The sequence below is a fragment of the Giraffa tippelskirchi genome, chromosome 8, assembly GCF_054371585.1.
Source record: "Giraffa tippelskirchi isolate mGirTip1 chromosome 8, T2T-mGirTip1v1.2.pri, whole genome shotgun sequence".
NCBI lineage: Eukaryota > Metazoa > Chordata > Mammalia > Artiodactyla > Giraffidae > Giraffa > Giraffa tippelskirchi.
In genome coordinates this window covers 140,809,790-140,824,120 of record NC_137282.1, presented here as the reverse complement: position 1 = coordinate 140,824,120, position 14,331 = coordinate 140,809,790, and positions in this window count along the sequence as shown.

Here is a 14,331-nt window from a genome sequence, read left to right as displayed (position 1 = left end):
AAATCCCATCATGCCACGCGAGGAGGACGTTGGGGCTCAACGGCCCCGATGTCCTGCGGCGACGGCTCCCGTGGCACGCTGGGATTTGTAGTCAACCGTTTCACGTAGAGCGCCGGTACTCACACGCTGTCCTGGCCCCGCCTCTTAAAGCGCAAACACCTGATTTCACTTCCGCAGAAGGCGTTCCGGTTTGGCTGGCGGTATATTACTTCTTCCCATACTTGACATTGTTTTAAATACTGTGTTTGGCATGCTATGTGTAAACCTAGCCTTGGAGCGTCTTACCTTCTTTCAGCAAACATTTTGGAGTTTCTGAGGTTTCTACTAGATGTGGAGTACTAATAGTCACCAGGTTTCCAAGACCCTACTCGTGATTCCGCGAATTCACAAGAGTTTAAATCTCTTATCCGTCATTTTATTCTGTTTATTTAGATCTTAGTAATGGAGTACATTTTTCTGCAGAAAAACAGAGGCAAAAGAAAGGGAGTGATGCAGAATGGTGAACTACACTATGGAAGCCCCAACTACTATCTTTTAATATTAGGATCCATCGTTCTGATGGGTATGTTTTCGTTTGCCTCCTAAATCAGCTACCTATAAAAAGTACATTCTTATTTAAGGGAGACTAAAAATTTACCAGTTTTTAGTTTTTAAAGGAGACTCTAGGGCTTAGGTCTTTTAATGATGATTTTCCTCCCAATGACCTCTTTTAAATCATATTTTGAAATTAAAACGGGAGAAAGACTAGATGTAGTGTAGAAGTAGAAGGAAATGCTATATGTGATTCATGAATACAAAAGATCAGTTTTGCAAATGAGAAGTGGGGTATTGAAATATTTTCAGAACTAGTCTATTTCATTCAACTGGTTGAATGCTCCTAACATAATTTCTATTATTCTAGTAAATAAACAATAAAGTTTAATAAAATAATAATTAGTATTTGTAACAATAAATTGAGTACCCACTTTATTAAAATGCTGTTATGTTATCTAAAATTTTCAATTTTAGATAAGTATCCACTCTATCCACTGGACCTTTTTACAGGGTTGTATTACTTCATCATATTATGTAATACTACTCACATGGTTATAATTTTCCCTAGGCTAGGACTACTGACCTAAGCCACTTACTAGCCCAGTGGACCCTTGTTAAAGGCAGATCAGGACAGTCCATTTGCCAATTGCTTGATCAACTGAGTTTGACTAAAAGTGATCATTTTAAATACTTCAAAAATCACTTCTCATGGGGTGGTTATTTGATTTGTTAGGCTGCCTCCTGTCTCCATATCTTTTCATTGATAATGACTTTCAATTCTCATTTGCCATATGGTTTGGATGTTATGTAGGTAAACATGAATGTAGATAAATGTTATACAATTGCCAAGTGGACAGATGACCCTTTCCCATTTGGGACAGGAAGTCTAAGGAAGCTTGGCAGTCTTGTATCTTGTTTCTTCAACAGAAGCAAGAGAAAAGAGGGATTCAAGCCTTTTGCATAGATTCTTTTTGGAAATAATCTTTTCAGTTCTTAGAATTCAAAAACAAAGACAGTGAGAGATAACTGATATGAGCTGGGAGATCTAAACTCAGAGACATGGTTACTGCTTTATTAATTTAAATTGTGTTGCTTAGGGCAATGTGTTTCTCCTGACCAGTAGTATCAGCACCAGAATTCTGGGGAGAGGGCCCAGCAATCTGTTTTCACAAGCTATTGGGGGTGATTCTGATGCCTCCAGCTAAAGTGTGAGAACCCTTGGCTTGGGGCAATTATGTGAATTTAAATCGAGGACCTCGAAGCAATTTCTTTTTTCAAAGTGGTTCAGAGCCAGTCCTCATAGGGATGATTTACCTTTGTAATATAACTAACGACACAAATGACGGCGTTTAAGAAGTGTTAAATTTCAAATAACTAGTTACACCCTGAGAACAATCTGTAGAGCGTTACCTAGTGTGTTCTCCACCTGAGTAACAATCCAGTCTTCCAAACTAAAGTTGCTCACAACATAAAAACTCTTGAAGTTCCAATGTATGCTAACACGCAGTATGGTTTTTATTTTAAATATTTTTTATTATGGTAAAATAAATATGCAATTTGTCATCTTTAACCACTTTTCGGTGGCATTACAGATATGTTTTTTAAAGCCAGGAAGGCGTCTCCACCATGATCACCTGTAATGGGATGTCCTCCGAAAGTGCATCTTCGGCCTGCATCTCTCCATCCTGATGCCCTAGGCGGCCGTGTGGAGCTGGAGAGCTCCACGGCGGTAGGCGGGACACAGGACCCCTGGGCTACCGCGGGCCGGGGTGGAGAGAGGAGCGCGCGACTCGGCGCCCCAGGCGGTCTGGCCGCGGTGCAGGGACGCGCGGGGCCAGCGAGGGGAGCTGCAGGGTAACTTTTCCCAGGGAAAGCAGCCGGTCGTCCCCACCACAAGCCTCTCAGCCTTTTGTTTGTTTTCCTGCCGGAGGCTGGAGAGCGGCCGGGTCCCCGCTGCTCACCATGCGCCGGGCGGCCCGCGCCCCTCGCAGGCGCCCCCGGGCGTCCCTGCGCGGACCCCTCGGCCCGTCCTAGCGGGGGTCGCCCTGTTCCGGCTCCAGCTCCCGGGCCGGCCCCGCGCCCGCCCTCCGAGGAACCGCGCTCCCCGCAGGGGCGGGCCCTCGCCTGTGTCGCGGCGCCGGTAAGTGGGGTCGGGGATGAGGGGCTTCCGCCGGGTGACCTGTCACGGGGGGTGATGGACCCGAGCTACGAGGGCCCCCACCCCACACACCCTGCGGTGGCCCCACGAGGGAATGGAGGGCGAGAGAGAGGTTCTCGGGTTGTAGTTTGTCTCCGCGGTCCTGTGGGTCTCTCCTTGTTGGCAGAAAAACTCCCATTTCCTCCGAGTCGGGAAGCTTTTGATGGGTGTTTACCTTTTAGCGTTAAAGGAGGGGAAAGATCCCGGCCGGATTTGAAGCCCCTTTAGTAGAAGGTGGAGGACTTGCTTTTGAAATTTACCCGACTAGGCCTTTGGCTGTCCCGCAAGGGGTCTGAGCAAATCTTCACACATTTCTGTGCAACCATTTTTCACTGGGTTTCTTTCTGCTCTGATTTCTTTCTTACTAATCTGAGTAGATGTTATGAGAGAGATGTTGAAGGATTTTCCAGATCCGCCGTTTCTTTTTGTAATGCATCTTTTAAAGTTTGACAGTAGCATTGAGGGCTTTTACTTTTAAATATAAAAGTAGCTGAATGCCTTATTTTTCGGAAAAGAGTATTCGTTTCCATTTATAACTAAATAAAGAACTGCTCTTGCTGAAGCTGGATTATAGAGAGAAAATATCACCCTGAATTTTGCATCCAGGGCTAGATTTCTCTAAGGTATTGGCACTTGTGTTTTTTATTTTAGCCTGGAGCACTTTTTGTACAGTTTGATAGCTATAGTTTTCATTTCTCACATTTCCCAGTGAGTGGGTTTTCAGGATGTGCCTCCAAAGTGAATTGTACTATTGCCGAATATAAAATTAAACCGAGTTTTAAATTTGTGTCCTTAACATATAAATTATTAAGAAGAATTTGTGCCTCAACCATATGTTAGCTGTGCTAGAAGTTAATGTATTCATAAATATGCACATTTGAAATAGTTTCCGAACAAAGCACTGCAATTTGGTAAAGAATTTGGCCTTCCTATCTGTTTGAGAACAAGTAATTGTGGGTGTAGAAATAAGAGCCGTGTTGGGATTCTTTATTTAAAATAATATACCACTGCTTGCTCCCTAAGGTCCAGCCCTCTGCAGTGACCCTGCCTGTCCATTTTGCTTTGTCCCCTTCTCCAAAGTTAAAACTAGTGGCAGGGCAGGAGTGAGCAGCCACGTTTCTAAGTGAGACCAGTTTAGTTCAGATGGTGGAAGGATGTGTTGGAGGGTTGATGGAGCCTCTCTGAGTGGGCAGAGGTCTGTCCTAGTCAAAGGAACTCAACATTTAGTCACAGAGAAATGGTTTTTCTCACTGAGACTTCTTACCTATAGACTGTGTGTAAAGAAGCTAAAAGAACCAGCCTTTGGGGGTTTTATTTGTTGACTGTTTCACATCATCAAAGCTCTTTTTCTATTTTCATTGTTTTCTTCTCATTGTTTTTTGAGGTTCCTAGTAATGGTGGAAATCCTGTCAGTCTTGAACCTTTGGAATTATCTTTAGCCATCTTTTCCTTCATTTCCTTCATCCTTTCTATCAATGAGTCATCAAGACCTTTGATCTGTGGTTTATATAGAACCCTTCTCCATATACTAATCCAGAGCCTCACCCTTCCTCCCCAGCAGATGGGGGCAGCCTCCCAACCTGGCTCAGTAAAGTGAAAGTGAGAGGAGCTCAGTCGTGCCTGACTCTTTGTGACCCTATGGACTATACAGTCCACGGAATTTTCCAGGCCAGAATACTAGAGTGGGTAGCCTTTCCCTTCTCCAGGAGATCTTCCCAACCCGGGGATCAAACCCAAGCCTCCCACTTTGCAGGCGGATTCTTTACCAGCTGAGCCACAAGGGAAGCCTGGCTCTTAGTAAGTCCTCATTACATGTTTGCTGAGTGAGTGGATGGATAGATGGGTGGATGGATAAATGAGTGAATGAATCAATGAGACACTCCACCCCCTTTCTGTCTCTTCAGTTTCTTGTCCGTCTAGTCTCTTAAAACTATCACTTCCTCATGTCTCTCCTTGCCTGACAACCCTCAGTTTCTCTCTTCTCAACTATCCCAAGTCTAAAATAATTTGCCTGATTTTTTGAAGCCTTTCATAAGCAGGCCTCACCCCTCCCATCTAAATCTGATTTTCAGGTCAGCATACATCTTTGCACTCCGTGGGCGTAGTCTTCTTGCTGGCCTGTTCTCTCAAAGGGGGCCAGGATGGTTCCTGCTCAGATCACTGACCTAGAAACCCCCACACTTCTCCCCTCTCTCCTGTGCAAATCTTACCCTTCTTCAGGCGAAGAACCTAAGTCCTCACTTCTTTTATAACATCTTCTTTATTCATTTCTCTAGCAAGTTTCCAGATACTTGTTTGTTAGGCCTTCGTTATTCTGACTGTGTTGACCCCTAATTGATTTAGTTTATTTTAAGCCTATTTAGGGTTGGAGCGGTATTTTTCTGCATGATAATGTGGGGTTGTGGGCTTTGAACTCAAGCAGAATTGAGGTTGGGGCTCATCCTCCGTGCTCATGTGGCCTTATGGATTCTTCAAGCATTAGGTTGCGTGTTCATGCTCAATCGCTAAGTCGTGTTGGACTCTCTGCGACTCCATAGGCTGTAGCCCTCCAGACTCTCCTGTCTCTGGGATTTTCCTGGCAAGAATACAGGAGTGTTTTGCCATTTTCTCCTCCAGGGGATCTTCTGGACGGAGGGATCAAACTCGGGTCTCCTGCCTTGGCAGGCAGATTCTTTATCACTGAGCCGCGTGGGAAGCCACTCATCTTGTATAAGATAGGGGAGATGCCTCTCCATCTGGCTGCAGTGTGGAGATGGTCTAGGTACCTGAACAGTGCCTGGAACACACCTGACAAAAACCTGCTCATCCCTCCACAGTGACTCGAAGAGCCCTGAACATGTAGCAGATATTTGGTAGACATTTGTCAGCTGACTTGGAGTCAAGTCACGGCTCGGCTTGGAGGCCTAGAGGATGGCAACCATGTAGAATCCTTAGTAAGTGTTATCCTGCCCTTACTTAAAATGGCTTGAGCTTAGGTTATTCCTGGCTACAGCTCTGCTTCTGGGATCTGCTGCTGTTTTTCCATGTGAACCTTGCCAGGAACAAGGACGCCTTTAAATTTTTTTTTTTCTTTTTCACTGCTTCTTTGCAGCAGGCTCCTCCATTTCGTTTTGCAGGATCTTGCTGAGTTGGAGTTGTACATAGCACTTCTGTCTTGCTGATCGTGGGGGTATGTGTGAGTGTGTGTATTTAGGGAAGGACGAGTTGCCTAGCGGTTTCTGGGCAGAATTCTGGGCACAGTGACCTTTCTGTGCATGTTGATCTGTCAGCCTGTGAATAGTGTCTTACTTAACCATAAATTGTTTCATCATATCTCTTGGATGACCATGGCCTTCTGAGAAAGGCCTGTAACTAGAGCATCAGAAACCTCCTATCTGTGGACCTCAGTGTTTGTGGTTTCTGTGGGTGACTGGGAAAATGTACAGAGATGTGTGCCAGGTGACTTACACACATATCTACAGTGTAACCAGGTCCTAGACTGTGACTGCGCTTACCTTGAAACAGTTTTAACATCTTTATCTGTACAGAGTGTTTGAGAAAATTACCTGGTGAAAACAATTTACTGAAGCAAATCAATTTCTGGGGCAAATTACATTGAAATGCTAAGTGTTATGGCAAGTAGAAATCAGAAACACCTTTACCGGTAGCCAAAGAAGTAGAAGCAGCAGCAGAGGGTCCTCTCGAGATGGTAACCAAGGCTGATGTGAAATTCGCACTCACTGTCTCTGCTCCTCGTGAGGTGCTGTCTGATGCTAGGAAAATTCTGCTGCTCACTAGATCCGAGGGAAATACTCAGTCCAAGCAGAGAGCTTCCTTTCTTGATTCCTTCCAAGGAAACGGAAGCATCCTTGCATATTAAGTATCTGGCTCTCTGTGCTTGGAAAGTTGAAACCTTCATAGAAAGAGTGCCTGGGTTTGAACTCACGTGAGCAGCTGGCTTCAGATCCTGGGAACGCTGACTTGTGAAGCCGACTCAGAGTTTGAAAAAAGCCCGTCTTTGGAGAGCTGTCACTGTTTTCGTATATCATTTCAGGATTAGCAGCCTTCCTATACTTTTTACAAAAGCGGAAGTGGGCATCTTTAATCGCCTATGGAAGCAGTGTCCAAGTGTCCTCCTGGACTCCGTGTGCTTTGAAAGTGAATTTATTAATGATTGCTTTAACTCACAAAACTGAGTGAGGAAAAAGTAAGCCATATATACCTACATATTATCTTGGCTGTTAAAAAGAACTTGTTTTCCTAAATTGTTGTGAAACTTTTGAGAAGGATTCATAATTTTTATACCCTGGTCTCTACAGAGCTGTTCAGTTTTGCAAAGGCTCTATGAGGGATGGCGGTAGAAGTAGAGTTGATGGTATAGGAAAATTGTGTTAAGTCGCTTCAGTCATGTCCAACTCTTCGAGACCCTATGGACTGTAGCCCACCAGGCTCCTTTGTCCATAGGACTCTCCAGGCAAGAATACTGGAGTGGGTTGCCATTTCCTCCTCCAGGGGAATCTTCCTGATCCAGGGATTGAACCCGCATCTCTTACGTCTCCTGCAGGGGCTGGAGGGTTCTTCACCACTATGTCCTGTGCTTGGTCACTCGTTGTGTCCGACTCTCTGCGACTCCATGGACTGTAGCCCTCCAGGCTCCTCTGTCCGTGGGGATTTTCCAGGCAAGAATACTGGAGTGGGTTGCCGTGCCCTCCTCCAAGGGATCTTCCCAACCCAGGGATCGAACCAGGTCTCCCACATTGCAGGCAGATTCTTTACCATCTGAGCCACCAGGGAAGCCACTAGCGCCACCAAATTGACAAGTCAAAGTGACCCTTTACAAATCCATAAGTTACTCATTCATTAATTAATTCATTCAACACATCTTTATTATGAGCACCTATTCAGGCCAACTGGATGCCAGGTATCTATCTGGGTGCTGGGAATACAGTTGTGAAAGGAACAAAACCTCTGCCCTTAGGGAGCTTATATTCCCAAGATACACACAGTCTGTATATGTAACCCTGTGACTCAGGGGTAAATGCGGGTTTTGCAGAAAAGGCTCAAGTGCTTCTGCCTCCTTGCAGGGTTTCCCTGTGTTTAAAGGGTCCACACACCATGCCCTGCATGTCCTGCCTGCCGCCTGTTTTTGAAAACAGACTTGTACTGGATGCGGCGGTGCCCATTGGTTTGAGTGTCATCTGTGATGGCTTTTGTGCTACAGCAGAGGACTTGAGTGGTTGTGACAGAGACATGTCCCCCTCACAGCCTAACGTGTTTACTGGCCCTTCACAGGAAATCTTTGCTGACCACTGATCTGTTTTATTTTATGTTAGGCAATTTCTTCTTAAACATGTGTCATTGATTTGTTTTGTTATTATGCTTGATTGTGAAGCATCTTAACATTGCGTGAGCTCTGCTGTGATTTAAATGTGCTGTGATATTTGAGTAGCGCTTGAAGTGAGACATATTATGGCTCCCTCCCTCATCTTCACCTCAACCTACAGAGGTTGAGGCTACAGAGCCCACCCTTAGAACAGAGGGTGGCCAACAGGTGAGCAGCTGGGGCCCAGACCACGACCACCAGCTCCATGAAGCTGGGAGACTGTCACCCGGACTCATACACAATTTCCCGTTAGTGAGGGGCAAGTTATTCTTCCTCTGGGTCTTCAATATTTCCTTTCTCTTTGGTTCTTCACAGCCCACAAACTACATAGAATGAAGGTTCCTGTTGTGGTTCACTTGCTAAGTCATGTCTGACTCTTTGCAACCCTATGGACTGCATTACGCCAGGCTCCTGTTTCCTTCACTGTCTTCCAGAGTTTGCTTGGATTCATGTCCATTGAGTAGGTGATGCCATCCAACCATCTCATCCTCTGTTGCCCTCTTCTGCTTTTGCCTTCAATCTTTCCCAGCATCAGGGTCTTTTCCAGTGAGCCGGCTCTTTGCATCAGGTGGCCAAAGTATTGGAGCTTCTATGGGTCCTAGTTTAGAAATAATCTACAAGCAGTGGAAGACTTTCCTTTGAGATCAAGGCATCTGGCCCTTTGCAGGAGAAGTGATAGAAGGTTCTAGACCTTTCTCCTGGGACCCAGGACCTGGTATGTGAGTTCTCCTCTCAGGAGCTCGGGTTGAAGGAGGAGAGGGAGGTCAGGGCATGAAACAGTCTCTGTGGATTAGCAGAGGGCAACCCAGGTAACAGTTTTCTTCTTCCATCCTTCCAGGTAAAGGCAGTGCGTGCATGCTCGGTCACTCAGTCATGTCTGACTTTTGCGACCTCACGGACTGTAGCCCATGAAGCTTCTCTGTCCATGGGATTTTCCAGGCAAGAATACTGGAGCAGGTTCCCATTTCCTTCTCCAGGGGATCTTCCCAACCCAGAGATCGAACCTGCATCTCCTGCATTGTAGGTAGATTCTTTACCATTCAGCCACCAGGGAGGCCCAAGACAGTAGCCAGCCAGAAGCGTCTCTAATTTGCTCCTTGGTACAGAAATGGCACAGTCAAGACCCACAATAAAGAAGGCTCTTTTGGCCTTGTAGCTGCTGCCCCCAGTGCAGAAAAAAGCACTAGTCCAAGAGGCAAGACACTCAAAGGACGTTTTGCTGAAATATATATGGGGAGCAGAATTAGGTCCTAGAAAAAAAAAATAGAGATACAGATGTACTACTTTTAGTACCCTTTTAAAAGAAGTGTAACAGTATTAACTTTACTGTTGTAAAGTTAGGACACGTGTGAACCTAGACTTCATGCCGGTTGAGGTAAAATGGAACTCAGAGGTACCAGAAGGGCCCTTGAGCTATTTTGCGCATGATCCAGTTTTCCTATGCTGCTGCTGCTGCTAAGTCGCTTCAGTCGTGTCCGACTCTGTGCGACCCCATAGACGGCAGCCCACCAGGGTCCACCGTCCCTGGGATTCTCCAGGCAAGAACACTGGAGTGGGTTGCCATTTTCTTCTCCAGTGCATGAAAGTGAAAAGTGAAAGTGAAGTCGCTCAGTCGTGTCCGACTCTTAGCGACCCCATGGACTGCAGCCTACCAGGCTCCTCCATCCATGGGATTTTCCAGGCAAGAGTACTGGAGTGGGGTGCCATTGCCTTCTCCAGTTTTCCTATGAGGACAGGTTAAAGCAGCGGCATCTTTTCAGTGGAAAACAATCAAGGCTCAGAGAGAAAAGCATGCGGTACAAGTCTGAATGGGGGAAGAGGGGCTGGTAAACCGCAATTTCCAGAGATGCCCACTTTTGCATACAATTTGCTGCCTCCTATCTTTGAAAAATGAGTAATTGTGTCATTTACTCAGTGGCTTTCAAGTTTTCAAAAATGAAGAGTGGACCACCCTGTGTCCAGACGGTTTCCCAGGCTGGGGATGAGCAGGGCACCCAGCATGCACTGCTGGCCGTGAGCAGATGGAGTGTCCCCCTGAGGTCGGAACCGGGACTGGGGGGCAATTGGGACAGGCTGCCGGGGGGGTTTCCCCAAAGTCACCTAGCCCCCAAATCCATAGCATTCATGTCAAAGTTTGACTGGAACCCTTTGAAATTGAAATGTAGCTGTATCACTCTGTGAGTTGGGTACAGCCTAGCCCATAGGCCACAGGCCTGACCTAACTACCCTGCAGGGGCTTTGCTGCGATTCTCTGCGACCCAGTAATTCCAGCACTGTGGTGGGAGGTCTCAGGCAGCCTGCCTGCTTTAATCTTTCTGCAGTATTGACTATTCTCCTGTCTCAGAACTTCAGAACATTTCTGCTCAGGGCAGACACTCTGGTTGCCATGACTCTGCACATGAAGAAATAGAAACACTGTGTTTTGAGGTACTTACCAAGGGTGGTATAAGACATACCTAGCAACAACTAAAATTCATATTCTGACCATTCAAACCATGAGAACCTGCTGGTGAAAGCAAATCAGGAGGTGTGAGAACAGAGATGAAGGAAGTACGGTGAATGTCTGGGGTGGGGGTGTCACTGACCACTGGGGAGGTGGGGACAGGGCGCTGTGACCTCTTGTGGAGAGAGCTGTTGGCTGTGTCTGTGTGGGTTGGGACAGGAGGCCCTGAAGAGGTGATGTAAACAGTCCACTTGCAATGCAGTAGACACAGTAGACGTGGGTTCGATCCCTGGGTCGGGAAGATCCTCTGGAGGAGGAAATGGTAACCCACTGCAGTATTTTTGCCTGGAGAATCCCATGGACAGAGGAGCCTGGCAGGCTACAGTCCACGGGGTTGCAAAGAGTCAGACAGGACTGAGCTACTGAGCACAAACATCTCAAAGTTCATTCATGTTGTGGCATATGACAGGAGTCTCAGGACTCAGAGGGGGAGAAGGAGTAGATTCGGAGCTTTGGGGTCTGGTTGAGGCAGTGGGACTCTTGTCTTGCTCTGGACGGGAGATGATGTACAGCACATGGGGTCCTTCTGGGGAACCATCTGTCCTTTGCTAGCTTTTGTGCGTTTGATTGGAAAGGTGGAAATATCAATCCATTTTTTTTCCCCCTAGCCAAGTGCTAGCTTGATTCCTGACCCAGAGAGTCACAGAACTGCAGAGCATTAGAGCAGGAAACAACCTCACTTCATCAAGTCTCTCTTCCTAACTTCATGGAAATTAACCCGAGGACCGAGAGATGCTCTGAGGCACAGGGGGTCTGAGCTGAGTGGAAACTGGGACTTGGTCTCTCTTTGTCCACAATCAGTCGCCTCCGCTGTAGGCAGTGGGTGCTGGCAAGGTCCCCGCTGGGTCCGCCGAAGCTTGATTGTAGAATGAGGCCAACTGGAGCATGGCCACATCAGTGGTTTCCGTATTTGAGCTTTGAGCTACAAAGTACTCCTTTTAATTCCTCTCGTTTTCAGATCCTCAAAAGACTTCATGACCTTTGGATCTTTTGCAATCACTCCCTTGAGTTTGGTGCAGTCGGCCTGGGTTCCTGTCTCAATGCCATCGCTGATTAGTTGCATAACCTTGAACAAGTAGCTATGTCTCCGGTTCCTTATCTGTAAAATAGGGTAATAATAATAGTACCTACCTGGCACCATTGTGAGGACTGAATAGATTAATATATACGAAGCACTTATCATACTACTGTGTACATAGTAAGTTCTAGAATTATTACCACCTTTTTGGCTTATTTGTAGATGTGATTAAATTATTTGAGATGAGGAGATAAACCTCGGTTATCTGAGTGAGTGAGTATGTGTGCTCAGTTGCTTCAGTCATGTCCGACTCTTTGCGACCCTGTGGACTGTAGCCCGCCAGGCTCCCCTGACTGTGGGATTCTTCAAGCAAAAATACTGTGGAGTGGGTTGCCAAGCCCTCTTCCAGGGGACCTTCCTGACCCAGGGATCAAACCCACCTCTCCTGTGTCTCCTGCATTGGCAGACAGATTCATTACCACTGAGCTAGGAAGCCCTATCTGAGTGAGCCCTGAATGCAAACACTAGTCTTCATAAGAGAGAGGCAAAGGGAGATATGACACAGAGAGTGAAGGCAGTGTGGCCACAGAGGCAGGGATTGGGCTGATGTGGCCACGAGCCGAGGAACACCAGCAGCCACCAGTTGCCGGAAGAGACAACAAATGAATTCCTCCTTGAGCCTCTGGAGAAAGTGCCAATACCTTGACCTTAGTCCAGTGATCCTGGTTGCAGGCTTTGGCCTCCAGAAACATGAGAGAATACGTTTCTGTTGTTTTAAGTCACCAAATTTATGTTAATTTGTGAACAGCAGCTGTAGGAAACTAACATCATCTGTAAGGAAAATTTTTAAAAGTTGGTTTTTGTCAATGACACATGGATCAGTAAGTGACATGTCCTTGACAGGAGAAATTAGCCATTATTTAGAACTCAGTGGCCCTAAGCCTTCCTTGAGAGTCCCGGCCAGTGGTCCACATGGTGACTTCTTCCTTATGCAGCTGTAGCACTGTGGTCGTCTCCACCCCGCCAGGACCTTACCCCAACTGCTGTGCCCTGGTCACTGTACGTGTTCCACAGGAATGCTTTCATTTGGCCTTGATAGAATCCCTGATGGTGGCTTCAGCACCAGGACTTTTGATTAGGTCATAGAACAAGAAATCTAAAGCAGATATTTTCGGGGATCATGCAGCAGCCCAGCGATGTCATCCAGGACTCAGCTTCTTTCTTTGCGTCCATCCTTAGGAGTTGGGATTCTCATCTTGAGAGCTGACATCTCATCACCACCAGAAGACTGTCTCAGCTCTAAACATCACAACTTTATACAACCATGTTCAAGGCAGAAACACAGGGCAACCTCTTGGTCAACTGTCTCTGCTGCTGCTGCTTAGTCGCTTCAGTCGTGTCCGACTCTTTGCGACCCTATGGACTATAGCCCGCCAGGATCCTCTGTCCATGGGAATTCTCCAGGCAAGAATACTGGAGTGGGTTGCCATGCCCTCCTGCAGCGGATATTCCCAACTCAGGGATCGAACCCAGGTCTCCTGCATTTTAGGCAGATTCTTTACTGCTGAGCCACCATGGAATCCCCAACTGTGTCTATCAGGGAGTAGATTCCCCCTCAGAAGACTTTCTCTTCCCTCGCCAGCTCACTTTCCTTTCTGTCGCTTAAGTCAGACCACCATCCCACTCCTAAACAGTATTCAGTAGGAAGTAGAATTGCTTGGCTTGGCTTCGACTGATCCTAGTTCATGCCCTAAGGCTGTAGTAGGTGGCTGTCATCCCTGATTATATTGAACCCTGAATAAAATCAGAGCTCTATAAACTAAGCAGCAAGAGGAGCATGGCTGTGGGGCATTGGCATCTCATATGGTCCTTCTTTCTCCTAGTGTGTTGTCCATCACCCTGTTGCTTTCCCAGAGCGGCAGTGAGTTTTTGTCATTTCCTTTCAGAGCATAACGTGAGTCATTACATTCGGGCCACCACAAAAATGATGAACAACTGAACAATACTGATCTAAAATGTCATTAACCACTTCCTGCTAGGTTATGTTCAGAATTGACTGGTTGAATGCTACTTTTTGTCTAATGTTAATTTGAATAATGCCACTTCTTTTTTTTTTTTAGTATAGGAAATAATTTACTAGAGCATAGAAGACTCAGATAGCTGTCATGGTTCTGTCCTCTGGATTCATATATAATGTAACTAATCCTTCTTTCCAGTATCCCTCTGTACACTTGAAATAATCAACACGGCTCCCTAAGTCTCCTTTTCTTCCTGTATTCTGTGTTTTTTCAGCTACTCTTCTTATGCTTTCATTTAGACCCTTAGTATATTCTTTAACATCTTTCTTGAAGTTTGTCACCCAGAGTTGAACAGTAATTCAGGTGTATGTTGAGACTGTCACACGTCCCTTATTCTGGACCCACAGCTGCCATGTTGCAAAACTCCAGTGGACACCATTCATGTAGTGCTCTATGATCCCCCAGAGTTGTGCAATATATTAGCCTTGTCTGAATGCTCTCCTCCTAATAAGAACTCCAATAATGCACTATCTTTGGGGGAAAAAAATAGAACAGCCTTAGAGAATCTCCAGTGAGAGGTTTGGTACTCACCTCAAATTCAACACTATAGAAAACAGAGCCCATAGTGTCTCCTACTCTAACATTCATCCTGTCCAGTACTTTTGTTCAGACCTTCCACATAGTTCACCTAACTATTGC